This window comes from Phocoena phocoena, chromosome 1 (assembly GCF_963924675.1).
Source record: "Phocoena phocoena chromosome 1, mPhoPho1.1, whole genome shotgun sequence".
Taxonomy (NCBI): domain Eukaryota; kingdom Metazoa; phylum Chordata; class Mammalia; order Artiodactyla; family Phocoenidae; genus Phocoena; species Phocoena phocoena.
The window spans coordinates 149,344,515-149,372,369 of NC_089219.1; positions in this window are offsets into that span (position 1 = coordinate 149,344,515).

The window sequence follows — 27,855 nt, forward strand, 5'->3', positions numbered from 1 at the left end:
AATTTTTCCACAGACCGGGTGTTGAGAGATGGTTCGGGTGGTACTTCGAGTGCTGGGGAGCAATGGGGAGCGGCAGGTGAAGCTTTGCTCACTCGCCCGTCACTCACCTCCTGCTGTGTGGCCCGGAGGTGGGGATCCCTGATCTAACGGGTGACACTAGAGTTAAAAAGTTGGGTATGCTTGACTCAGCATCTTATGGGTTTTTGAAACCGTCTGTGCACACAGTGGGTGTGCTCAGCTCTGCTCCTGCTTCCGAATGAGGGGTGGGGTCTCGGATGGCCTCATAGCTGTGGACATAGAGGCTCATGTCTCTCTGTTTCCACTTCTATGGATTAACAGACAAGAGAGAGTGATTTTAGGTAAGAGTCTGACCCTAGATACAAACCACACATTCTCAACTCCAGTATTACCAATGTTTTCCTCCTCTCTTTTTTTTTTTTTTTTTTTTTTTGGATCAGACACTATTTTTTGTTTGTAATTGTTATTGGAGTATAGTTGTCTTTACTATGTTGTGTTAGTTTCTGCTGTACAGCAAAGTGAACCAGTTATATGTATATCCATTCTTTTATAGATTTCCTTCCCATTTAGGTCACCACAATCATTGAGTAGAGTTCCCTGTGCTATACAGTAGATTCTCATTAGTTATCTATCTTATACATGTTAGTGTATATATGTCTATCCCCATCTCCCAATTCGTCCCACCCTCCCTTACTACTTGTCAATTGATTCAAAACTCAGTGAGGACTTAAGGGACGAGAGCAATTATCACCCTGAAAACTCCAACAATTAATAAATTGATTGAGAAACCTTGAGATAGGCAGAGCAGGCATTTAGAAATCAAAGGAACACATCGAGAGGCTGATGCTTCTATGCAGTTGGGGCAGACGTGTCAGAAGTCTGTGCTTTGGTAAGTGTGGGTCACATGAGATTTAACCTTTGTAAGACAGAGCAGCTTTTTGTGGCTGTGTCCACGGGCAAATGGCTGGTTTTTGTTAAAGGTACCAGGCTATATTTAAAAGGCTCAGGCCTGTTGTAAGAGACTCTAATTTTCATACACAAACTGAATGAGTCTTAGAAGGAGGCACAGGCTACTCAGGCCTCTGCCAATATTTTATCACCTACAAATACAAATCCTACACTTAGAAAAGGATCAGAAGGGACAGCCCATGTTATAAAGCTAAAGGGATTTCCTTTAAGATATGTTGTATGTTCTATAATGTTCCTCTTCCTCCTATTTTGAGTAGGAATCATTATTATAATTTGTATGATATTTCATTTCTTTGGGTCATAATTGTCTGTTTATTTATATCTAATTTTATACTGATTACGTTTACCATTTAAGTCTACTGGAATGTAACCAGGGGAGAAATTGGCGTGACCAGGAAATTGAAAATAAGCATTTAAAGTGGCTCTTTTGACATCAACTCTGTATGCAATAGTGGGTCATGACATTGCATTGCCTTCTAAAGGGAAGAGGCTGAATACATGTTTGCCTATATATGTGACAATACTAACAATAATAGCTACCATTTTATAAAGGCTCAACTTCTTATCCACAGCAGCTCTATGAGGGGGGTTCTATCACCGTCACCATTTTATGGGTAAGAACACTAAGAAATAGAAAGGTTTAAGTAACTTTCTTGAGGACATAATAAAACTAAAATGGTAGGGCCAAGATTCAAATTCAGTCAGTCTGACTCCAGACTGTACACTCTTCACCACTAAGCTTTACAAATAATAATTTATTTAGGCAGAAACATTTTGGGACCTAAATTGTTAAAAGATGAGAAAACAAGGAACAGAATGTACTAAATATTTTTCAGGGCCTTTTTGCCCTTTCCCCAATCTGACCATAGCTGATTGAACCTTAGGTGGACACTTGACACAAGAGCCATGAATACGTAAGCTGATGAGCATCTTATGACAAGTACCTGAAAGACAAGAATCGAATTCTTTCCAAGAATTTAAACTAAGGTACACAGAGATACAATACTGAGGGTCAGTATTGGAACTGGAAGCCTATATAATTTTAGGTGCCAGTATAGCCATTTGGAACCATGTGGAAAATTAGTAAGTAATAAAAGCTGGTTGGTAAAAAGGAGAACAACAGAAATTTAGAGAAAATCTGAGATAAACATGCAGTATCTGAGAGAAAAACTTACTCTTCAATTTTCTTGAGCTTTCTTGAGTATGTCTGTTCTTTTCCCTTGAAGTCTAAGTAGTCCAACAACACAGTATTATAACTGGCTTTCCATTGTGGTTACTCAGGACACAATATCTGGCACACAGTAGGTGCTCAATAAACGCTTTTCAAATGAAAGGATAAAAAAGATTAATAAACACAGAATCCTGAGACCCTATGTTGAATAATTAACTGGGTGATTTTCTCAGCGTATCTATTGTTTTAAGCTATACAGCAGAAAAATTTCCCAACACTTGATTGAGTACAAGGTCTTTAACCTCCTATCCCCAAGTTTCTGGCTCTCACAGGCACTGTAAACCTTGGTAGAACGATAATAGTCGTGTGCTTTCTTCATAATCCAAAGAGACTCTAATACTGCCTACTATCCCACCCCAAGTAGAGTTGCCAGATAAAACGTAGGAGGCCCAGCTAAATCTAAATTTTAGATAAACAGCAAATAATTGTTTATAAAGTGTGTCCCAAATAGTGCATTGTACACACATATACTAAAAAAGAATTCATTGTTTATCTGGAAGTCAAGTTTAACTGAGCATCCTGTATTTTTATTTGCTAAATCTGTCAATCGCCAAGGATACAATTTCCCCCAAATAACCAGGCCTGTTCAAGATGTCCAGTTCTTGGAGTTGTCTTCTCATAGCATCTCACCCCACAGAGAAAGTGATGCACACACCCCCCATCACTCCATCCATCCACAAGTGCACAGGTTTTAGCTTTAATTGATTCTCTCTAAAGCAAATGGAACTCATCATCTAATGCAGTGGTGATGTATGTATCCATACAAACACATATACAACACACACATACATCCTACAAAAGGAAGACCTCCTACTTTGTGACACTTAAGAGATGGAAGATACTAGATTCAAAGCGTTATTAAGCTCATTGAAAAAACATGGGTAGACATGGCAATACTTTGACCCTTTTTTTTTCACTTTCAGCAGAGAAAATCTTAATATCACCAACATCAAGCAAGAAAGACCACTTTGCTAGACTTCCCCTAACACTTGAAGGTGTTTCAGCAGATCTAACTCAAATCTACTACATTGACCAATTTTTCCAATTATGAGCAAAAGCTACAGCTACCCGCCCTTCCTCAGCAGGACACAAGTGGCATCATAGCATCTCTCTGGTGGGAAGGTCCCTACCCCTGCCACCCAACCACACTTTTTTGGGGAAGAGCAATATAGAGAAGAGAGGTAAAGAATCTCAGCCTTGAGGCTTCCTGCAGCGTACCGCCACCCCTCCTTAATCATCATCACCCATTCCTGCCCTATACAACTCACGTCTAGGGGGATTCACTCATCACCCCCCACAGCTGTGTTTAGAGGATGCAAGTTAGAGGTAGTCTCTGTGTGTCACACTCGAGATCCCAGATGGCCTCGGTGTCACAATCATAACTTAAATTCTTTATCATTTAAGACATTCCCCAACTTCCCTCATTTAGTCGCCTCAGTCACCTCAAAATGTGGATATCACTCCACCCTTTGCAAATGTGGAAAGTGAGGAACTCAATCAAGAGACTTGTCCAAGGTCACGATGAGACACTGATAAATCAGGGACTGTAGAGCTGGGACCCACACTCTGACTATTCCAGTCCCAGCCCAGAGCTTCTCCCCACCCCCTGCACCTGACTCAGGTGAGAATGTGTGGCCTGTGTGATGATAAAGTTTGCTGGGAGATGTAATAGCCTGTGTGGAGGTGCCCTACTTGACACCCAGGAAGGCAGAGAAAATTAAAAATAAATTTTCCAAACAAGCGAGAAAAGCACAGTGGGTCAGAAGAGGGCTGGGATTCAAAGATGCCCAGCCCGAAAATAGACTAACGTGCCGGAGCCAAGGGCAAGAGGTACTGCTTGTCAGTTATCCAGGGCACAACAGATCGCTGCAGACGGCACGGCTGCTCCTAAACCATTGCACTAGATGTTAAATGAAGCAATTAGAGATGAAGGGGACATTTTAATTACCAGGCTTGGCCAGCTCCGAAGGGGCCCAAATTTCAAGTGAATGTGAAAACTCAATTATGCTGAGCGGGAGCAAGACACCTGGCATCATGGGGCTGATTATCCGGCAGGCTGAGGTGGAGGAAAAGAGATGCCAAAGAATAAAACAAAGGAGAAAAGAGAAGTCACATGGCAAAAAATTCATAAGACAGCAGGAAAATGCAAGAGATCCATAACATCCTGAAGTGTGGGATGAACCTGTCTCTCAAGGGAGAACAGGCAAATTAGTCCCATTAGCAATTTTAGAAACTCCCTCTTTTCTTTCCTCCAATGGATAGACAATTTTCATTTTTTTCAACTTCAAACATCTCATGAACTTTTCACCTTTCCATTTTTTTCCAAACCGGGATTTCTACTTGCCTCCATGATCAGCAACCCCAGGACAGATGCCACAGCAATTTTGGAGCTAGCTTGTCCTTTCTGGAACCTTACAAACAAGATTCACACTAAGACACCCCAGGAGTTATGGGAAAGAGTGACTGGTGTTGGGTGTGGGTATAGTGTATCATTTTTCATATTTTGAGAGTATTTCTTTCATAATGATAATTAAAACTCTAATGTTACAGAATCTTCTTTCTCCTTCTTCTCTTTCTAATCTGTTTTAAAATAAATCGGAATCCAAAAAGCAAACTTTAGAGTAAATACCTTTTACACCTTGATGGGTGTATCTAGAGAACATGAGAGGTTCTTTAAGGTTACTACATTTAAAGGTTACTACTATTTTAAGGTTACTACTACTTTATGTACCATCAAGTGCTCCACGCCTATGAGCAGATCTGTTTTCAAGCAGATACAGAGAGTCAGCTAAGCTCACCCTCTGGTCAAGCAGTTCACTATCATTCACTAGCTTTGCAGCATGTTGGATTCAGATAAGCTAATTCGTTAGCTCCAGAGTTGAAACCAGAAACTAAATATCTGGACTTCTGCTCCTAACACTTCCCCGCAGGTGGCATTACATGATATCTTCGGGGGTTTGCCTAATTTCTAAAAATAAATGCGTGGTCCAATCAATCCTATGTTGATTTCCCATAGTATTTCATTTTTTTTTCAACTCCTAGGCTGACATATTCTGGCTATATATAATCTCTTTGCCCAACTCAGTCTAGAAATATAGATAAGAGTTATTCATTTACTCATCCTCCCATCTCCGTATTTTCACAAGACTGGGGCCAGCTAAGATCACTATGTGATATTAGGAGGAAGCCTGCTTCTTCTCCGCGGCAGAGGGGTGGTTACAATCTCCTTGAATGGAACTTGCCTCACTGCTCAACAGGGAAAGGGCAGTGACTTTTTAGACTGAAAGTCGGCAGCATCATGGGAAAAGAGCTGACAGCTGAATAGGAAAGGAGACAGTAGTTGGTTAAGAAGAGCAGGCCAGTCCCTGAGAAACAGGCCTACCCCCTAATGAGTGGAACCATCTCTGTGCTGTGGACTGGGAAAAGGATGGAGAGCCTTTCAATGAAGATGCATTGTCTTCAACTCCCAAAGCAAAGATCGGCTTGCAAAAATCAGTGTCCCAGAATCATGGTTTAAAAAAGGTCTTCTCTAGGTCAAGAAGTCCATCCCTCTGCTTTCAGGATTTTGAATATCATGTCAACAAAAATATCTACGCATATGATGGAGGGTGTGGAGGTGGCATCTGGTATATTCCAAAAACTCCTCAAGGAGAAATATGTCCAAACCATCTCCCTTATTCAGCCCATCCCCCACTCTCATACTGACAGGAAACAAATGCATGAAGTTGTCACCACTGGTCTTCACAGCCTCTCTCCTGCCCCTTTCTCCCATTTCCCATACTTTTTACCATCAGATCAATTTGTAAAAAAGCAGCCCTTTCACACCCCCTGAGACATCTAGGAAAGCTTTGTTTCCTTTTTTGACAGATGGGGAAACTGAGGCAGAATGCATAATTGAGCAAGGGGCCCTGGGGACTGGTGAATTCTGGTTCCCATCCTATCCAAGCCGTCCAATCTCCCTTCTCCACAGAGAAGAATGAACTTTCTCTTTCTCCCTGTAATTAAATCAGACCGACGCCACTTCAGTAAAAACAACATTTGTTTAGGGAGGAAAGAGGGACACAGTGTGTGGTGCAGCCTTCCCTTTGAGCTGCCCTGACAGAAAGAGCACCGGGCCCATGTGTGCCCGCAAGCTCCCTTTTGTAGTGAGTGCCATTCATCATTGCCTTTGGGGCAGCTAAATGGAGGACTAGAAAGAGAAAAAAAATGACACGAGCTTCCAAAAACACAGTGGTGCTTTTCCTCTTTTCTTTTCCTTGTTCATTTAAAAGTCCAAAAATATAAAGTGCAGAGCTCAATTAATCAAAGGGCTAAGGCTTTCACTTCAAAGTTCCTTTAATCTGAGGAGACAATTCACAAACCCCTCTTCTCCAGGCATCCCCTTTCCCATTCCATTAATAGGACACTAATGCTGCCTTAAATTGAGTCAGAGTAGATTGGGGTGCTGTGTGCAAATTTAGCCATTCATCCTCCCAGGTCTGTATTCAGACCTGCTACTATTGTGATCTGCAAATACAACATCCTCCTTTTGAAATCCTCCTCCTGCACTCTTCAGGTCTACCTTGTTTCAAGAAAGCCCACTATATGAAGTACTCAGCAGAGAGGCAAAGTTTCCCCATTACAAAAGGTTTTGGGGAAAAAAAATGGGAGCTTCTAGAAACCTACACGGGGAGTAGGGAAGCCTGGGTTCTACTCATCATCCATTAATGTATGAGTTTATTTGTTCACTAAACCAACATGAACTATGTCAAGACCTTCTGCTAAAGATCAAGGTTGAACGGTGCATAAAATATGAATCTCCCTCAAGCATTGCAGGCCTGGCTCACTCCCTGATCAGCTATGTCCCTGTGTTAGTTGCTCAGGCAATGTGGGTCTCAGATCTCTCTTTCGAAGAATAAAAATAATAGCCGACTTCCCTCTAGTTCACAGAGCGAGAGGGTAGTAAACCTGTGCATTTAAGTGTTTCTTTACAGATCAGCCACTGCTATGGGGAATGGAGGGTCATAGGACTAATAGAATTTTTGAGCTAAAAGGAACTAAAGAAATCAACTATTCCAAACTTTTCACATAAGAAGGGAGTCTGAGAGCTAAAATGTTAGGGTCTCTGCCTGTTGAAAATCTATCAGAAACGAAAACAAAACATCTTTGAAATAATAATGGAAGATAGAGCGTTAGGTGAGATGATTTATATCAGTTTGGGAGTGGTGAGTGGCTTAGGAGTAGCAATCAGGAAAATCAGGTTTCTGGTCTTGAATTTTTCACTAACCAGCTAAGTCCATAGATGAATGATTTAACATCTCTTGACTCCCAGTTCTGTCACCTGTAAAATGAGAACTACAGATGGGGAAATGGTGCAATGGGAAGACAGTGGGCTTTGGAGTCCTACAGATCTGGGTTTGAGTTCTGCCTCTGCCACATTCTAGCTGTGGGGCCTGGGGTTAAGTTACCTATAAGTGACTCTCTGAGCCTCAGCTTCCACTTCTGTAAATTGGGCATAACTCCACCTCCTTAATGGGGTTGTTAGGATTAAATATGCTGCAGTATATAAAGCACTTTGAACATGGTGAGTACTTCTTTTTTGGGGGGGATGGGGGTGGGTCTCTCACTGTTGTGTCCTCTCCCGTTGCGGAGCACAGGTTCCGGACGTGCAGGCTCAGCAGCCATGGCTCACGGGTCCAGCCGCTCCGTGGCATGTGGGATCTTCCCGGACCGGGGCACGAACCCGTGTCCCCTGCATCGGCAGGCGGACTCTCAACAACTGCACCACCAGGGAAGCCCCACGGTGAGTACTTTTAATGAATGTTATTTCCCTCCCTTCCTGGATAACCTCTAGCATTAAAGTTCTATGACTCTGAAATGTCTCCTCCAAATGTGATCTCATATAAGTATATTGGCTTTACTACTTTCTCACCCTACAGGGTAGGGAGAAGCCAGACACTTTTCTTCTAGTAGAAGATGGAACGGGGACCTGGAAGGACGACAGCTCACTCAAGGTCACAGTGGCTTAGCCACAGAAATGGAAGTTGAATCAGGTATCCCTGCTTCTAGCCTGGAGGCTTTTCTCAAAACAGCCATTTGCAGCTAAGAGAGGGGGCCTCTTTACTTCCCATCAGCCACCTTACCATGAACTCAAATGTATAAAAGAACAATAGAAAGGAGAGAAAGAACTCATATTTGAGCTAATGGTACCACTGATAGCTCATTTAATCATCTCAATCCCATGGGCTAGTATCCCCATTTAGTAGATGAGAAAATGGAGGAACAAAGTGGTAAAAGAACTTGTCTAACTTTCCAAGACTTGTCAATGATGAAGCCAGAATTCATCCTTGCATAAAGCAGGTGCTCTTACCTCATATCACACAAGCCTGGAGTCATCACAATGGTGCATGCATGTGGGGTACATCTTCACTGTCAGCAGAGGTCTTTGTGTCACCATAAAAGACTCAATTTCTAAGACCAAGCAAGGAACACTCTCTTCTACTCCATGATCTCATTCATGATCTTTGATAAAAGCCCCCAAAGAGTATTTCCCAGCCTGAAATTTACTTATACCTTCCTCCTACACACTTGCCCAGAGCCAAAGAGAAAGGTCAAAGGGATCTAGAACTTCTGGGGACAATAGTCAACACTTCTGACCTTCCCTGGGTAAAAAAACCCGGTCGTTTCTTAGGCTTCAAAGAAGGGACTGAGGAAGCCCAGGACTTGGGAACATGTGGCATGCTTTAAGGCTAAAGCCAGCAGCTGATGATAAATGAAAAAAGACTTTTCAAACAGAGTGAATGTAAATGAGAAAAGAAGCCCCTGGTTAGGGAAGTTATTTTAGCAAGTGGCTATATAAATGTCTTTATATTGTTATTTCCAATATTAGTTTGTTGTTCCTCCATGAAAGCTGATTTATTTGAAATGTTATTACTAGAAACACCCTAATCTTTTGGTAATAATTCATATACTGGAACATTACAGTTTTGGAAGGCAGCCCAGCGCTGTCTGGAATCCTATTTATGGATTAAAGGATTTGAACACCACGGCAAGCAAGATCTCTAAAGAGTAGGATAATGTAAACCTGGTTCCATATAAAATGCTTTACCCCAGCTATAGTAACGCCATTAAAGTCAGATTGTCAGAGGACACTGGGCATGAGAACTTTCATTGCACTAAACCAGGATATCACTGCCCCTGATGAGCAGGGATTTTTCAAGCCCAATTGCCCCTTGTCTTGACAGACTGTGCTTAACTTTGCATTTCCCCTTTCTCTTAGGACACACCAACGATGTGTCATTGATGTGACACATCATACGATAGGTCTTGACTCCCCGAAAGGCGATAACCAGGTAAAGGAAGGAAAAATATAATTTGTCACAGCAAAGGCAATCGTGGAGCTAATGCAGTTTATCTGCAGAACTAGGATCATGTGCACCAAGTACTTTGTGTTCTTAGAAACCTTCAGGTTAAGATCGATCCCACTCTACCAAAAGTGCTCCTTTAGTAAGTATTCGAGGCCTTGATGCGGGAAGAACCCAGGGAAAACTAAAGCCGATAAGAAAAGGCAAAGATCACTGTTGACCATAGCAAGGGCAAAGCACTAAACAGACCCAGAGAAACTACCAAACCAAAGAGGCCTGCATGCTCTCTTCCCTTTGAGGGCCCTTGGGGAGCCCTGATACCCTGACAAGTAGTGGAAAGGCCCTGGGACTTCTCCTCAGAGTCACCTGGTTCCTCTCTTTATTGGCGGTGTTGCCGTGAGCTGGTCATTTAACCTCTTTGAACCTTAGCTTCTTCATCTTTAAAGAGATAATATCTACTTGCAATGCTGTTATGCGAATTTGATGAGGTCATATATGACAAACGTCCAACACACAGAGGGTGGTAAAGGAATGACAGCAACACCTATAACTGTTATCAGACAACTGACACACTGTACGAAGATGTCCAGTTTCTAAATCAGACTCTTAATGGTGACTTAACTTCTCTATCACAAGCTCCTAGCAGGTGGCAAACCAAAAATGCTCTTAGAACTTGCTGGGGCTCAACAAAAGCAGAGAGAAGGTGGGAGGGAGACAGGAGAGAGAAAGGATAGACCAATGTCACGTTCCCTTTCAGCAAAGACACTGCCTATTAACATAGAGTCGTCAAGCATCTCATGAACGTCATCTGCCACATAAATAATGGATAATAATTCTAATTATACCACCATCTAAAACTTGACTTAAGAAGTCTTTTTTTTTTTTTCCTCCAACTTATTTCAGTCACCTCAAGCAGATCCTCTTTTATATTTTATAACTTCCAGCCTCTACTCAGTGATTCAGGTCTGGGTTCTGACTCTAGACACAGCACAGGAGGGGAAATGTTTTCTCAGACCCATTGTGAAAAAGGGAAGCATTCCAGGGCAGTTGGAGGCTCTGGATAAGTGTAGAGCAATATTTTTAAAAGGTAGACTTTAGACTACCTGTGTGAGAGTCACTGGGGGAGGATGGGAGCCCCTTTTTAAAAAATGCAGATTTCTGGGTTCCACCCAGAGCCATTAAATCAGAATTATCTGAGAATAGGCCCTGGGAATCTGTACTTTTAACAGGTTCCCAGAAGACCTTGATGTGCACTAAACTTTGAGAAAGCTCTAGTGTAGGAATTTTCAGGGACAAGCCAGTGGGTATCAGTTCCCTTCAGGACTTCCCATGGAGCATGGTGATAAAGAACAATTTCATTGTATTTTACTGTTTACAAAATGCTTTCACAGACATTATCGCATACTAAAGAGTGTACATACAAACAAAACAGAGATATCCATACTGCAAATTATTTATATTGATAAACAATACAGCATACCTCATCAACCCAGATCAGAGAAAGGGCTGTTCTACATAAATACATTTGCTAGAAAAACTGGAATTTAACACTTTGAATGCCAAACATTTGAAAGAAGTGATCCCAGTGTTATTTTAATGAATTTTACAGGCAGCTGCCTTAGTAAACCAAAGATCTCAAACATAATTTAACATTACATTGACTCAGGGTCATCGCTGGGAGCACCCGCTTTTGCAGGAAGCTGTAAAAGCAGCGATGTATGGTGCATCAGTGCATATTGATGTGCTCTGGGCTCTGCTCACGTGAAACACTCTTTGTCCTGACATTTGACGGCTCCAAGCTCGAGGCATTTTGCTTGCCGTTTATAGTCTTTCTAACTTCTCTTTTTTTTTTTTTTTTTTTTTGTGGTACGCAGGCCTCTCACTGTTGTGGTCTCTCCCGTTGGGAAGCACAGGCTCCGGACACGCAGGCCTCTCACTGTTGTGGTCTCTCCCTTTGGGAAGCACAGGCTCCGGACACGCAGGCTCAGCGGCCATGACTCACGGGCCCAGCCACTCCGCAGCATGTGGGATCCTCCCAGACCGGGGCACGAACCTGTGTCCCCTGCATCGGCAGGCGGACTCTCAACCACTGCGCCACCAGGGAAGCCCTCTAACTTCTCTTTGAATCGACTATCGAATGTTGCTTCCTGCCAATACGACACAAAGCACCACCTCCCTCACCCTTTCTGATGATGTACTACTCATATTCTAAGGTAGAAGAAAACTGAGAACGTCTTATACGTGTGAGTACAATAAGAGGAAATCACCTCTGAGAGTTTGTGAATAGAAGATCCTAGGAATAATAGTCACAAGGCTGAGTGTGACAAGGATCTGGGGTCACTTGTATATTTACCACTGGAGCATGGAGGGAATTAGACATGGATAAAGCATGGATCACTCAGAAAGAGAAGATTGACTATTGCTGGGTGAATTAGTGAGAATTCTTTCTGTTAAGACTGTCAGACAAACATCTTGGATTCGTTTTAGAACAAGGCGGTATTTGTTAGCTCACAAAACTGGCAGGTTTCCCTATAGCTCGTCTCTGCTCCTGCGTGCGCTCACAATGCTGCAGATGGATGTTTTGTGGCAGGAAGCATGCTCCACGTTCAAGTCATCCTATCTTAGAACCCAAAGGAAAGAGGGGCCTCTTACTTTTCCGCCTTGATATAGCAGAGAAGTTCTCCAATTAGACCAACCTGGGTCATATGTCCACCCCTTGTACCAATCACTTGTGGAAGCACGAATGGTCAGGCCTAGATCTTGTGCCGATTACTGTGGTGAGGGGTGCCCAGTGCTATGACTGGAGCCCATTATAATAAGAAGGTGGGTCAGGAGCAGCTCCCCAAAGGAAGTGGAATTGATCTTAGCAGAAGGGGGGACAGAAGCTACAGAAATTAAAGAAGAGACGTCGACTGTGGCAGAACCACAGATCAAGGCCCATCTAATGAGAGCACCAAGGGAAGATCAGGTAAGGATGATTGGGCTCAGATCAGAGAAAGCTGGAGCTGCAGATGTGTCAGTGTCCATGATGCTAAGTCCCCTCTTCCCATGGAATCCCCAGCAGGAGACTTTTAGTGAAGAGAACATTTTATTTCAGTGACTCTGCATCAGCCAGTGGAGACCAGGTTACCCTGTGTGAACCAAGAACCTGCAAATCTCAGCACTTTACATGAAGATTTATCACTCAGTACGAGCACATGTCCAGTGCAGGTTGCATCTGAGCTACACAGTTCTCACTGAGACCAGGGTGGCGGAGCAGCAATCGTCTGAGAGCGGTGGTCACGTCTCAATCTAGGAGCTTCTGTCTGGAAGTAACCCTCCACTTCTGTTCAGGCAATTAAGTGAAATCCTGCCATGAGTCTGGGAAGAATTTAATGGACAACACTAGTGACTACCAAAGACTCTGTGGATTCCCCAGCCTCCAAAGGAAGGTGAATGGAGGGGGGAAAGAATGGTTCCCTACCAGACTCTATGTAGTGAAAGCAGCATTCTGGGTTCACTCCCATGCCTCCATCCCCCATCCACACCACTGCCCGACTCAACTGGAACCTAGTAAAGGATTCTGACATTGCTGTTGTTAGGAGAAGAGGATTAAAATCTTCCAAATTTCTACTGGAATACTTAGAAAATGCGAGAGAAAACAGAGCTATCTTGGCTATAACACGGTCTCCAGATAGATATAGATATCATATAGACAATCATATACATATCCGATTGGTGATAAGAGTAGAAAAATCTGGGAGGGAATTGGAGAAGGACTCTAAATCTCTCAACAGGTTTACCTGGGGGAGATTGTAGAGATGATATCTATCCAGAAAATGATGCCTTGCTAAACTCAGTGAAGTACCACATGTAGCATCAAGAAAAATATCCTGCCAAACTAGGAGAGAAATAAAGAAGTAAAGAAAAAAGAGAGGGACAGAGGGAGGAAGGAAGCAAGGAAGGATGCAAGGAAGGAAGGAAGGGAAGGAAACAGCTTACCTGTGAACAATTAGCCTATAGTGGCGTAGGTCAGACATTTATTCACTCAGCATTTGCTAAGAACCTACTCTATTGACCAAGTACCAAAGTTAAAAAGATGACTAAGACATAGTCCTTGCCTCAAAAACTTAATTTCTTGTAGGCAAACAGGCAAGTAAAGAGAAAACATAAAACTAGGGAGACACTGCTCTGTCAGAAGCAAGCCCAAAGGTTACAGGCACCCCAAGAACAAACACCTATCTCAAACCTGGTCCATGGCAATCAACTACTAATGGCATCTGAATGAAGAGATCTCTGAAAAAGTCCTACAGGGTAAGTAGAAGCTAGCCAAACAAAGGGAAGCAGTTTGAGGAAGAATATTCCAGGGAGGAGGGAGTGCATTTGAAAAGATTCCCAGGTAAGGGAGAGGTGCTATATGTATTGATACATCAGTATGAAATTAGAATGGGGATGATGGTAAGAGGTGAGACTGGAAAGAATGGTCTGTCAAGAGCTTTTCTGGGCTTGCAAAAGAATTTGTATTTTATCCTGAGATTAATGATGAGAATTTTAAGCAAGAAACCAAAATGGTCAGATTGAGATTTTTTTTTAATTTAATTTAATTTATTTTTTATTAAAGTATAACTGATAATTGGGAGATTGGGATTGACATATATATACTAACATGTATAAAATGGATAACTAATAAGAACCTGCTGTATAAAAAAATTAAATAAAATTCAAAAAATAAATGAAAACAAAATATAGCTGATTTACAATGTTTCAGGTGTACAGAAAATTGATTCAACTATACGTACATAGTGAAGTAAGTCAAAGACAAATATCATATAATATTATTTATATGTGGAATCTAAACAAATGATACAAATGAACTTATTTACAAAACAGAAATAGACTCACAGACATAAAAAACAAACTTATGGTTACCAAAGGGGAAAGGCAGAGGGAGGGATAAATTGGGAACTTGGGAGTGACCAACACATACTACTGTATATAAAATAGATAAACAACAAGGACATACTATAGCACATGGAACTAGATTCACATTTTAAAACAATAGTTGTGCCTAAATTATGAAGATGGACTGAAGGAGTACAAGACTGAAGGCATGGGTGGGGAACAGTCAGGGGGCTTTTATAATAATCCAAGGAAAAATACTGAAGCTAGGGAGCCGAGAAAGAGGGGGGCATCAACAACTCCCAGCCCTAATCAGCTACTTAAGGAATGTAGGTACTCAGGAAGGGAGAAAGATGGGATCTAGAGTCCTTTGATCCAGAATAGAGACACCATCCTATTTATTTTCCTTGGTCCCTGCTATTAAAAAAGGTTTGCTGAGAACCATGACACTGAGAGGGTAAAGTTGATGGGCAATCATGTCCCCTGTACCCTATCAACATCATCCCCCTAGAAGCCATCAATTGCATGGTGTTGAAGAGACCAATTCAGCATCATCCAGAGGCACCTCAAATAAATAACAGGAGTGAACGATTTGTGTGGTCAAGAAAATTCGAAAGAATCATGTGGTCTTCACCCACAGTAGACTCTGATACTGAAAGGATAAGGCACTTCGGGGGACTCTTTCTCTCCATCCCCGCAGAGCTTACCAATCTCTTCACAGAACTTGGGTCTATGTGTCCACAGAAAACAATGTGCAATAGAGTTATTGCATCAGTTCCCGAACATAGCCTATAAATGATGATATTTTTTGTCTTAAACAATGTACGACCAGTGCTCAGTACTGAACTTTTCCTAAAACATCCTGAACTCAGCCCATTAATGAGACCACAGCAGCAGCAAGCAGGAGCCTATGCCTCGGGGCCACGGTCACTGCTAGAGATACCTAAGTCCCATCAGGAACAAGACGACTATATCTGTTTACCTTCCTCCTGGATCAGCAAGGAGTCTCAGCTGGTTTGAGGCAACAAATCTACCTGAAACCAGCTGAACTTATTATAACAGGCAGGAGGGGAAAGGATAGCAGCTGGACTATTGGAAAATGGGAGAAAGGAGGAAATTCAAAGAAACTCCATTTCAACTTACCATCGTTGGTATGTGTTTGTTTGTTTGTTTGGGGAAAAACAATACTGAGGGCAGGCAGTCAGGTCTAATGAAACGTATAGTCTCAACATCCCTTTCTCCACTTTCCCAATCTGCACTTGCATTTCAGAAACAGGTCTACACTGCTTTAGTCAGAGTCCCTCTGCCTCGTGAGTAATTCACAGAGCCTTCTCAAGTCCTCAGGAACTGACTACTACTAGCTCAAGGCCTCAGTGGAGAGTATGCAGAACCCTGAGATTGGATCCATATGAATTGCCAACAACAGCCAAGCCCTCCCCAATCAGCCAAGCCAACCTTGCTACACTGCCCACCCCTTCTCTAACCCTGCCTGTGACAGTGCTGCTTTGAAATCCTATCTGATCAGGCACGACTTCTCAGCTACACCATTTTCTGTTCTTTTTAAGATGGTGGGCAAGCATGGGTGTAAGAATGGCAACTGTAAGCTTTCCAAGGCATCCTCCCACTCAGAAACGAGCCTTTCATCTCATCACCTGTTTCAGAGGAAACAGCTGGAAGTACACGGAGTTGTGTTTTGTGTGGATGTCAAATATACTACTCTGCACTGTCAAGATGTTGCATCATCGCCTTTGTCCTGTGCTCGGCATGTTGCCAAGGAAAGGAGGGTTTCAGGATGTGGGGCAGCGGAAGGACTGCCCAACTGGACACTTCGATCCGGTCTCATAGACAGAAGGATATGAGCCTCTTACCTGGAATGATTTGAAGAACTTCCCGACTTCCCTTCGCTTCCAGACCTAGTCCAAAGTATCTCCCGATCAGTTCTCTATGATGTCTGAATGTCCACCATGATACATCATTCTGAGTAATAATATTGCTTTCCAATAGTCTGTTATCAAAATGTAAACCAGTACAAGAAGGATTTTGGTTTCAGGCTTTAATCAGTCATTAGCCTGTCAGGTTTCCACCTAGCAAATCTGAGACACATGGAACAGGACAAAAAGCTAGAGTTATTTAGGTACTGGGTGCCCAGGTGAGGAAAGATTACATAAGACATAGGACAGGTCTTACTTTACAATTGAAAAGGAGTGTTAGTAGAGAAGGTGAGGCGACAAATAAATGCAAACAGCAACAACGTGTATATCCCTCATTTCGCCATTTGTTCAAGGCCGGTCTTGACCCCAGGCTCAATCTCTACTGATTTTAGTGCTGAAGAAATTTCAAAAGAAATGCGGGGCAAAGGTTCACTCTCAAGTACAACTGAACCACATTTCCTTCTAGCAAAGTGGCATGTGGATTGATATTTTTTTATCAATGTATCAATGGAAAGACATCTCTGTTTTTTACAAGGACCATATCAGCGATTCTGTCAGACTTTCAGAAAATGTTAGTTTGTTGGCATTTAAATTTTATCTTCTCTGCCTGCACATCTACCTACCCGCAACTGGGAAAAAAAGCTTTTCTGTCTAGTCATTAATGATGTATATACAGTCACGTAAAGAGAACTAGAGGACTCATTCTTCAAGGAAGCATGCTGGGGTCTTTTTCTTTGTAAAACAAATAACTGCTTCCAAATGTATATGCCATTTAAAGTGTTTTCTACATTGGGCTTTCTAGTACCCTTCTTAGAGAAGTAAGATCTCAGCAGAATGTCACATTTTTTACTGAATTAAGTAAGTAGGTTTAATTTGGGGCAGGAGGAGGGGGAGAGCTTCAAGTTACCAAGAGCAATTTTAGGATCTCCTTCTGCAGTTATCTGCTTAAATGGAACGCTCAAGGTTGTAGTCTGCCTAAAGAGAGGGGATCCTGACACAGATGACCCAAGGAGCTCTCTTCCAAGGCTCAAGCACCATAATCCTAAATCCTGGTCCTTCCTTTTTGGATCCTTTGACAAAGCAAGAAAGCAGAATATCTTGTCCATCCTGTTCTCCTAGCGCGCTGTGTAATCTAATAGGCTAAAAGCACTGGTTTGCATAAAAAGTAAATCGGAGGAATCCTTCTCCACAAATTCTGAACAGAGCCCATCTTGATAAATAAAATGTGACATTCATAACAAACAAACCAAAAAGCAGATAAAGGATGAGAGCCCTCAGCATTAATGCTGGAAAACCTTTGGTGATAAATAATATTATAATAAAAGATATTATAACGCGTTGTCATTTGTAGGGAGAAATGTAATATAATCTGAGGAGGAAGATAGATGGCTCAAATTGTTTCTCTGACAGTGGAAGTAATAGCTATTGAATGTTATGTTTAGCATATCACAAAATCAGTGTTAGAAGGCAAGACAGCCTTGAAGCTTTCCTGAAGTCCACATTCAGCCTTTTGACATCAGCAAGGAAAATCGCCTGGAATGCAGCTCACCTGGGATGGAGATCCTCAACTTAAATCAAATCAGAAGAGACAGAACTTCCCCTTGGCCCTCAGCCTGAAGTGGAAATGAACTTGGGGGTGACTGGAGAATGTCTTTCTTCAGCCCCCTCTGTACCTGCCATCCCCAAGGGGCTCCTGCCAGTTGCAGGAACCAAGCTTTAAAGCTTGAATTCATGTAACACTGGAAACTTTTCTGAGGATGATGGGCACTAGCTCTCTTTATACATGGAGGAGCCATGGACCAATTCAGAATCCCTTTAGAGGTACTGAAAATCCTCCATCTTCTCACCCTACCAAAAAAATCTACGCAAGTTCCTACCACATTCCTGACCCCCCATTATTTATTATGTAAGTTATATCCCATCCACCTGAAGGAGAAGAGAGAGCCATGTGTATCTATGAGACAATAGAGACTGACCTCCCCACATTTACGAGCTGGAGCCGTGCAGCCTTGCTCATTGTAGGGACAGGAAAGCCAGTGGGCAGAAATAATTCAACCAAGTGCTCACACAGGAGGGGTCTTCACTTATGCCAAATGATGCAAAAAGAACACTATTTTATTTACTTTGTTTTTGATGAATTTTTTGTCAGGAAAACCCACTAAGAAAACACCTGGTCAAAATGCATCCAAATGATTTTTTTTCATTCTGAAGCAGCCTAGAGGATGAATTTGAGAAGGATTCTGACAGTCCTCAGCCTCTGCTTTTCAGGAGTTGTAACAGTGGTACTAGAATCTGAGCACTGCTACTTCTGGGCTTCATAGTCTGGAAGAATAGGACCCTGGGACTCTGTGATACAACTGGGCTCAGATGATTGGAGAAGGATGACTAGGAAAAAAGATATATCTGGGGCTTCCCTGGTGGCGCAGTGGTTGAGAGTCTGCCTGCCGATGCCAGACAGATATTGAGAATCTTCTATGCAGAGGGTTCTGTGCTAAGTGTTCTATGGGGTATAAAGGCAGCCCAATCCCTGCTCTCAAAAAGAGTGAAGAGATATACACTCTTGAAAATAAGACTATGACCAGGCAGTACAGTCTTTGCTTCCTCAACAAGATCAGCGAACTTAGTTCTGATGCCCATCACCAGTTTCCACTCAATGCACAGGAAAGGCATCTTGAAATAGTGGTTAACAGCCTGAGCTTCGAAATCTTAGGTACTTGACTCTGTATCGTACTTTGACTACTTACTAGTTCTGGGATACTTGGCGAGTTATCTTAAGCTCTTTGAGAACTGGGTTTCATTATATTAAAAAACAGACAATCTTTGTTGCTAATTCATGGGACAATTTAATGAGTTAATGGATGTAAAGCACTTAGCACAGCATATAGTAAATGCTCAATAAGTGTTAGCTGAAAGGAAGTTGAAGATATGCCAGACACTGCTTGAAGCTGGCTACCCAGATGGTTAATATGTTGCTCTCCAGGAGCTTAGAGAATAATAACTCAAAGTCAAATAACTGTAGCAAAATGGCAAAAACGCATAATGAGTTGCCTGTTTTTGTTAAGATATTTGAAATGACATAACTTCCTTTTTTTGGATTGTTTCTTTTAAGGGGTTTTTTGAGACTGGGAGATTCCATCTTTCAAGCATGTACAAATGAGGTTACTTGGTTTAATGAAAGGCCCCCAGGTAGAGAAGTAGGGCTTGTGGTTCTAAACCATCCCATCCCAGCTCCATCTAAGGCCAAGTGTGTGACCTGTGGAGGTTAATGAGTTAATTAATTAAAACATTTTTTAAGTATCTACTATGAGTTGGGCACTATGATTGGTGCCAGAGGTATAGCAGTTATGGCATAAATTGCTAGTGTTCACCAGTATACATGCTCTCCTTTGCTTCCTGAGCACACAAAAGGGCTACATTTCCCAGCTTCCCTTGCAGTTAGGTAAAGCCACGTAGCTTGAGTTCTGGCCAATGGAATGTGAGCAGAAGTGAGGTGCTCCACTTTCAAGTCTGACTCATAGAAACCTCCCACCAATTATCACTTTCTCATTCCACATCTACCAGGTAAATCAGAAGCCCTTCAGGGACCCAGAGGAAGATGCAGCCACAGATGGAGACTTGAGTTCTTGAAACTTGGGCCCAGGTTAGACTGTGATATGAATGAGAAATGGACTTTTGTGCTAAGTCACTGAGATTTGGAAATTTATCTGCTACCACAATTAGGGTTATTTTTCATACCTAATAAAGCAATGAACAAGATTGACTTGACGCTGGCCTTGTGGCAGACTGTTAAAAATGAACAATTAAATAAGTAATCATAATGTAATGTGATGCGTGTTAGGGCAGTGAAAAGACAGAGAAATGGAAGCAGACAATAGGATGACCTAAGCTACTCAAGGAGTTAGAGAAATCCTCAGAAAAGGTGCAGTTATGGTAAGACTTGGTGTATTAGTCAGCTCTGGCTGCCATAACAAAGTACCTTGGGCTGGGTGGCTTAAACAATGGAAATTTATTTATTCTCAATTCGAAAGGGGGAAGTTCAAGATCAAGGTGTCAGTAGAGTCAGTTTCATTGTGAAGCTTCTCTCCTTGACTTGCAAACATCTGCCTCCTCCCTGTGTCCTCACTCAGTCTTTCCACAATTTGTATACATGTCCATGTCCTACTCTCTTCTTGTCCTTACACGAGTCATATTGGATTAGGGTTCACCTTTATGACCTCACTTTACCAAAATTATCTCTTCCTTCCTTCCATTCTTTCTTTCTTTTTATTTATTTATTTATTTGGTTGGTTGGCTGGTTGGTTGCACCAGGTCTTAGTTGCAGCAGGTGGGCTCCTTAGTTGTGGCATGCATGTGGGATCTAGTTCCCTGACCAGGGATCAAACCTGGGTCCCCTGTGTTGGGAGGGCAGAATCTTAACCACTGCAACACCAAGGGAGTCTACCAGAATTATGTCTTTAAAGGCCCTATCTCCAAATACAGTCACATTCTGAGGTACTGGGAGTTAGGGCTTCAACATATGAATGCAACCCATAACAGATGGGTAAGAGTTAGCCAGTTGAAGGATTAAGGTGAACTTCAGGTTCTCTATCTGGTCCAATGATGAGAGCTAGCACAGAGAAGGCAGGAGGATGAGGCAAGAGTTCACATTTCTAAGAAGCAAGGTGCTAGAGCTATTCAAGGGAAGATTCAGATCACAGCCTGACAGCAGTGCTTTGATTGCAGATTTGGAACTTAAGATACTAAAAATCAAATTGCAGAAAGGCAGGAAGCGGCAGTACACCTTGGCTCTTTAGAGGTGGAAGGAGATTGACTGCAGCTGTGGTTTGTGGACCCAGAGCCTGCATAGGGCTACTCTGCTTGCTAAGAAATCCCAGGAGGGTCTTTTAGAGTAAAGATTGGCCCCAGAAGTCAGATCACAGAATGATAGCTACCCAGTTATGTGCAGAGATTGAAGATCAATTGATGAAAGATCAATCTGAATAAATGATCTATTAATACATACAACAGTTTCCTAGCAATTAATCTCCAGGAGGATGACAGCACGCCAGTTACAGTGAACTGCTGATGGTGATTGACATAATGGGATCGTCTGCAGCTGCCAGGATGCTGAGTGAGTGATATTCACATTTATTTTCCTGCTTAGATTGAGTGGTTTCTGGGGCAGCTCTGGGGTTTAGGGCTGAAAACATACTGCTTAGTCTCTTCTAAGAGAAGGTGTACATAAGCAGATCCAGGACCAACCTCTGATCTACTGGAAGAAAAAATGAGGGACCTTTCTTCTCTCCCAAGTGATTAGTGAGATCTTTGAAATATGGAGCTTGGTAGAGGGATTTGGAGAGCCTTGCTCAGAAATGAGAAATGTTACCCCACATTGGAGGGCTGTCATTGTGAAAGGAAAGAACTGTATATCTATGAGGAATATGTGCTTATGAGTATTTTTTTCCCTTGGGTTTTTCAGAAGAATGCCATGAATGAACCTTGCTCCTCCAACATACATGACCCCACACTTCTGGTCTTTCTAAGCTTAGAATTTTAAATGTCTGCCTAGTGAATCCCTACTTATTCTTCAAAGGCCATCTCATCAGCTCATAACCTCTCCTAAATGACCTTTCCCAGGTACTTTCAATGCTCCTCCCAAAATATGTCCCCAATCCATCCACATTTCTCTATGTCCACACCTACCATCTTAGTCCAAGTCAACATTATCACTTGCCTGCACTACTTCAAGAGCCTCCTACCTGGTCTCCCTGCATATAGCCTTACCCTCTATGGTTTAGTCTTCACACAACAGCCAGAATTATGTTTTAAGTAAATACCAATGTGTATTATTACCATCGTACCCAGAGTAAAATTTCACTCTAACACTTACCATGGCCCACACAGCACTACGTAAGCTGGCTCCTGTACTTTCATCTCTTACCAAGCTCCCCAGAGTTCCTGCTACACCAGGATAACATCAGATTTATCAGCTCCATGGAGCCTTACTTTTGCTGTCCTTCCTCCCTAACACCCTTTCTCTCAACTCTCACAGCTCAGAGCTCCCTATGATTGTTTCCTCAGCATCTATACATCTCGGCTCCTCAAAGAGGCATATCTGCACCAATCCAGCAGGTATCTGCCACTTCCTTAGCCCCCAGTCACTATCATATTACCCTGTTTATTGCCTTCACAGCACTCATCACTGTGTGGAAATATATATATATATATATATATATATATATTTTTTTTTAAGTTGTTCATTACATGTCTTTGCCCAGTAGAAGTTAAACTCAATAAAAATAGAGAGCTGAATGAGATGATTGTGAGAAAGTAAGGAGAGACACAAGGAATCCTGCTCTTTCCTTAAAGGAAGAAGCCCCTCTTTTTTCTGACATTATTTGCATTTCCCAGCATGCAGCCAAGTACCTGACATATAGCAAGTGTTCAAGTATTTTTAGAATGAATGAATGAATGAATGGCATAATCAATCACTTACTCCTCTGAATTTCCATCATATCCTATTTCCATCTCTGTAAAGACATTCACTACATTGTAGAGTAGGGATTTGTCAGACGTTCTTTCTCTCAACCTTGATTATGAGCTCCTTATAGAGAGGATCATGTATCATGAAATGATGTGTACTAAAGCAGAGGACACTGAGTTATCCATGTAGTCAGTACTGCTCAAACTTTAATGGGTGAACAAATCAGCGGGGGATCCTGTTAAAATGCAGTTTCCAATTCATAGTCTGGAGTGGGACTCAAGATTCTGCATTTCTAACAGGCTTCCAAATGATGCCAATGCTGCCGGCACTCAGCATATTTTGAGTCAAAAGGCATATTTTGGATGGATGCTTTAAAATGTTATTTTTCCTTCCCTTTGTACTTGTTACAGAGCCTCCACACAGCTCTGTATCAAATTAGTACATATTAAGTGAATGAATAAATGAATGAGTCAGATACTCTCAAATTTACAGGAAGTGAAATTTAGCCTTAAAGAGTTAAGCAATGTGCCTACCTAAGACATCGCAGTTTGGTCTAGAATCCTTGCTCTCTTTACTGAGTCACACGTCCTCCAACCAGCCGCCTCCTAGGATTGAGGTTCAAGGGCATTAAGCATAAGCTTCTGAGTGCAGAGTAGCCTCCCACCCCATAACAAATGTCAAAGCTGGGGGGAGCCCTGACAGGAGAAGGGGGCCATTGCTTGGTAACTACCCAGTGCATTCATACCCCTGCAGGCTGTCAGGATTTTCATGGTCTGCCCAGACTGGAGGGGTAACATCCAAGAAATCTTTCTCTGCCAGGAAAGCAGACAGACATTTCTTCTTGGCACAATCCATCACGTCATGACACATAAGCCAATTGCTGAAGGCGCCCGACGGAGACCTGAGGGGAGATACATAGCTTTATTAGGTTGAAGAGGCACATCCCCATGACCTGGGATTATGAAGCAAGGGGCAGACCCAAGGGCAGGTGGACCCTCTTGCATTGCTCCCAAGAGGCTTGGAAACAAAGACTGCCCTGCAGGTTAAGCCTCTGCTCCAAATTAGCTCAGAAATGGTTCCACCTGGGCAGATGGGCCCTTAATTCACACCCCATCTGACAGCACTGGAGCTGACTGGGGACTCTTCATACAAAAGTACACACTACATCCTAGTACCATGGGATCTGCCTGAGAAGAATCTGTGTTGACTAGCAGGCTGCTGAGCAGAAAGAATAGCCCAGGAGACAGGTGTGCACAGTTGTTCCTATGCGCCCAGTGGGAAAACAGGCATTGGCTCTAGGGAGAGGATATGGAACACACAAAAGAAGCATATGTTGCCAAAAACCGGACCCAACTGGAAGCTTTTTCCAGACTCTTTCCTTTCATCATTATTTCCATCCCTGTTGGTTTTGAAAAGCAGTGATTGTTACCTTGGTCCTTCCGATCAGTCATTTAGAGTAGAATCAAGACACACTTGCAGGAAAAGCTCCAGAATCAAGGCTTCCAGACTCTCAAGAATGTATCACTCCCTGCTTTCCAGATGACTCCAAGAACTTAGGAAATTTGAATGATTCAAAGAATTGACATAAAGAAAGTGTACAGCTATTTTGTCCCTTTGCTGTGAGCAGAAAGAAAAACAAAGTGCGGGATGTCTATAGGGCACTTCAGTCTGATAGTCAGATAGACTTCCTGACTGTGCACACGTCGAGACCTTGGAACACAAGCTGCCTCCCTGCAGCACTGATAGACAACCTACTACTGAAAATATGGTCCAGAAACAACAACAGCACCTGGGAGAGGGTTGAAAATGCAGAGTCTCAGGCCTCTTCCCAGACCCAGACGCTCCTCCAACTAGGGTAATAGCCACAATCCTGACCAAGGGTGAGGAGATGGACAAATGAGGATTCAAGTTCCCTGAGATTTTCTCATCGAAACCCTTTTCTCCGCCATCCTGATTATGGGTCCCCAGTTACTGTGCAAGAGAAAAACCTGCATTTCTGCTTTATCCCCAAAAGACAGCAATTTTTCAATTCTTAAGCACTGAAAGCAGACAAGTGAGATAAGCTCAAATTTCCCCCATGAATCAAAAATGAAACCAAGAGTAGCTTCTTTCCTTTACAGAAGAGCAGGATCCATTGTGTCCTCTCTTGCTTTCTCACAACCATCTCCTTCAGCTCTGTCTGCCCCCGAAAATTCCCTCTTTTTTCCTCCCCGATTCCTTAACTCAGAAACAGTTGCTGGCAGGGAAAACCTGGTTCATCAAGGCAAGGGGGGTCCTCTGCACCCCTGAGGGTTTTGTTTGAATGGTTCTGACCCAGGAAGGGGTCCCTCCCCTGTCTCCATCTCTCCAGATGGCTCTCAGATTTCCCGTCCCTCCCTGCCGTGTGCTTCCCCTACACTGCCCTTCTGCCTGAGGCTTCTCCAGAGCTCTGGGCTGTGGGGGAGCACATCCTTCTGTCACTGTGAGTGCTTACCATCCCCAGCTCTCTCTGGCTTTAACCCCTCTTTTTGCCTGGCTGCACACCACTCCTTCACTCCTCAGGGAACCAGAATGGCAGATGGCAGCTTGGTGTTTTGGGACGTCTTCACAGGTGAGTGCATATGCCCCAATCTGGAAAGAATCCTATTGGCCGCTCTTCGTAGACTGAAAAATTCGTACGCTTAGAGGCGATGTGGGGTAGTGAGAAACCTATCAGACTGGCTGGAATTCAAATCCCAGCACTGCCATTTAAAATTTTGGTGGACCCTGAGCAAACTATTGGATGTAAATTTTTTTCTTTGGATTCTTTAGCTGGGAATTAAGGATCATTATACCCACTTCCTGGCATGATACCTGGCACATCAGTTTTTCCTAGGTTTTTTCCTCCTCCCCAAAACCTCTCCTGGTCGACTGGGAGCTGCATACCAGTTAACCCAACTGTCTCTGGTTTCTGGGTATGCAAGCTGTATGCCTCACTCTTTACTCTTCATGTCCCACAGACAGTCCTTTCTTCCAAAGACTAGTGGTCAGTGTACCTGGGGCTCCTAGAAATGGCCTGTCCTTTTCTGTGCAAAATCGTTCTGGAAATTTTAACCCTTCACAGAAGAAATAATTCACTATCACACTTTTAGAAGCTTTGGGGCAGGAAAGACTCCCAGGAACCCAGAGCACACAGCCACCTGCCTGTGCCCAGGTGTTCACTCAGGTGACTCAACTTTATGTTCAGCTTTTAGCCACTACCTGATGTCCTTCATTGCTGGAAAAAACAAACAAACAAAACAAACAAGAAACCTGGGACAGATCAACTGAGATTTAATTAATATTCTACAATTAATCCAAAATAATTATTGTGGTCCTTTTAATTAAGGATTGATGTGGGAAAAAAATGGAAATCATAAGAATAGTTTATATAACAATTTTCTTTCCTCAGGGAGGCTTTGACTTGCTCTTCTCAGGAGATATGAAACCCAACATAAACAGTTTTTATTAGCTCTTATTAAAGCTTTGATACATGCACTTCAAAGAAGTGGCCGTTCTCCTTTTCATCTGAAGTACAGGAATCTTCTTTGACACCTGGGGCTGTCTGGAGGGGCAGCTGCTCTCTGTAGAGCTCAGAGCCGAGACCCTGAAACAAACGGAAACTTTCTGACAGCCCCAATCCTCTCTAAAGCTACTTATTTTCCTTTTTTTCTATCTTCTCCAACAGAGTTATCGGGTGGGGGGATGGACAGTGTGACAGGGGTTTCTATAATCAGGGTCAAGCACACTTTAGGAGTCAGTAGAGGTGGCCTGACTCAGAGAACAAACTGTAATCCCAGAGCTGGGAGCAACTGTGGTGATCCCCTAGCCACTTACCCATTCTGTGCTAGAATCTTCTCAGCAACACCTGGTCCCTCAGGTGTCACCTAACCTCTACTTTTAAGCCTATCAGTGATCAGGAGCTGGCTAACTTGGAAGTCTGCCTTGTCCCACATCTAGGTACTGCCAACTATTTATTTTTTAATCTTCTGTACATTGAGTCAATATCCATTCCTGCATCCCACCATTCACAGGCCCCCAGTTCTATCCTCTGGAACACAACTGAATAATCCAATTAATCTTCTCTATGGGGACTCTTTCAAATATATAAAGCCAGCTGTTATTACTTCCCAAAATGTTCTCTTTCTAAGTGCATTGCCAACATAATCAATCTTCTGTTGACAAGATGTCCAGACACTTCTCAGTGTTCTGGTCTCCATTCTTCTATTTGTCAGTGTCCTTCCCAAGTATGGAGCCCAGAACGGACTACAGTGCTCTGAGTGACCTCTAACTAGGAGAAAGGAGGACAGGGCCCCTCATGTTATTTATGTATAAATAAATAACAAGGTAGAGAAATATACATATATTTCCTGGTAAAGTCTATGATCATCTAAAAACTCACCTAAATATTTCTTCTATGAGCTACATTCAAAACAATTCTTCCTTATCCTCTATTTGTGAAATTGAATTTTCAAACCTAAAAAACATTTATCCTTGTTATATTTATCTTGTTAGTTTCAACCTATCTTTCCAGATATCAAGATCTTTTAAACTTGTTTATATCATTTGTCATATTAGCTGACCTCTGTTTTCAGGTCATCACAAAATTCTATAAGTACATGATCAATGCTTCATCTGAGTCATTGATCAATTCTTGGAACATTACAGAGACCAGCAAATGCCCTTTAAGTTGCTGCTAGAGACCCTCCCTCCCCTTAGATATCATTCCAGAGGTCAACTCTCTTTTGAATGGTGTTTGCACTATCAGCCCTCAAATCTACACACAGCCTGTATTTTCCCGGTCCATTCCAGAGGATATCAAAAGAAAACTCTGTCATAGACTTTTACTATATTGTTATTCTTTACTTCCATACTACTCACCCCACCACCACCATCATCCCTGTCTGCCAGGACTAATAAAGATGTCAAGAAAGGAGCTAAATGTTATTTGGCATGGCTTGCTTTTAGGAAATCATGGATGCTTCTCATAATCATCTCTTTATTTCTTGTGTGTTTCACAAAACC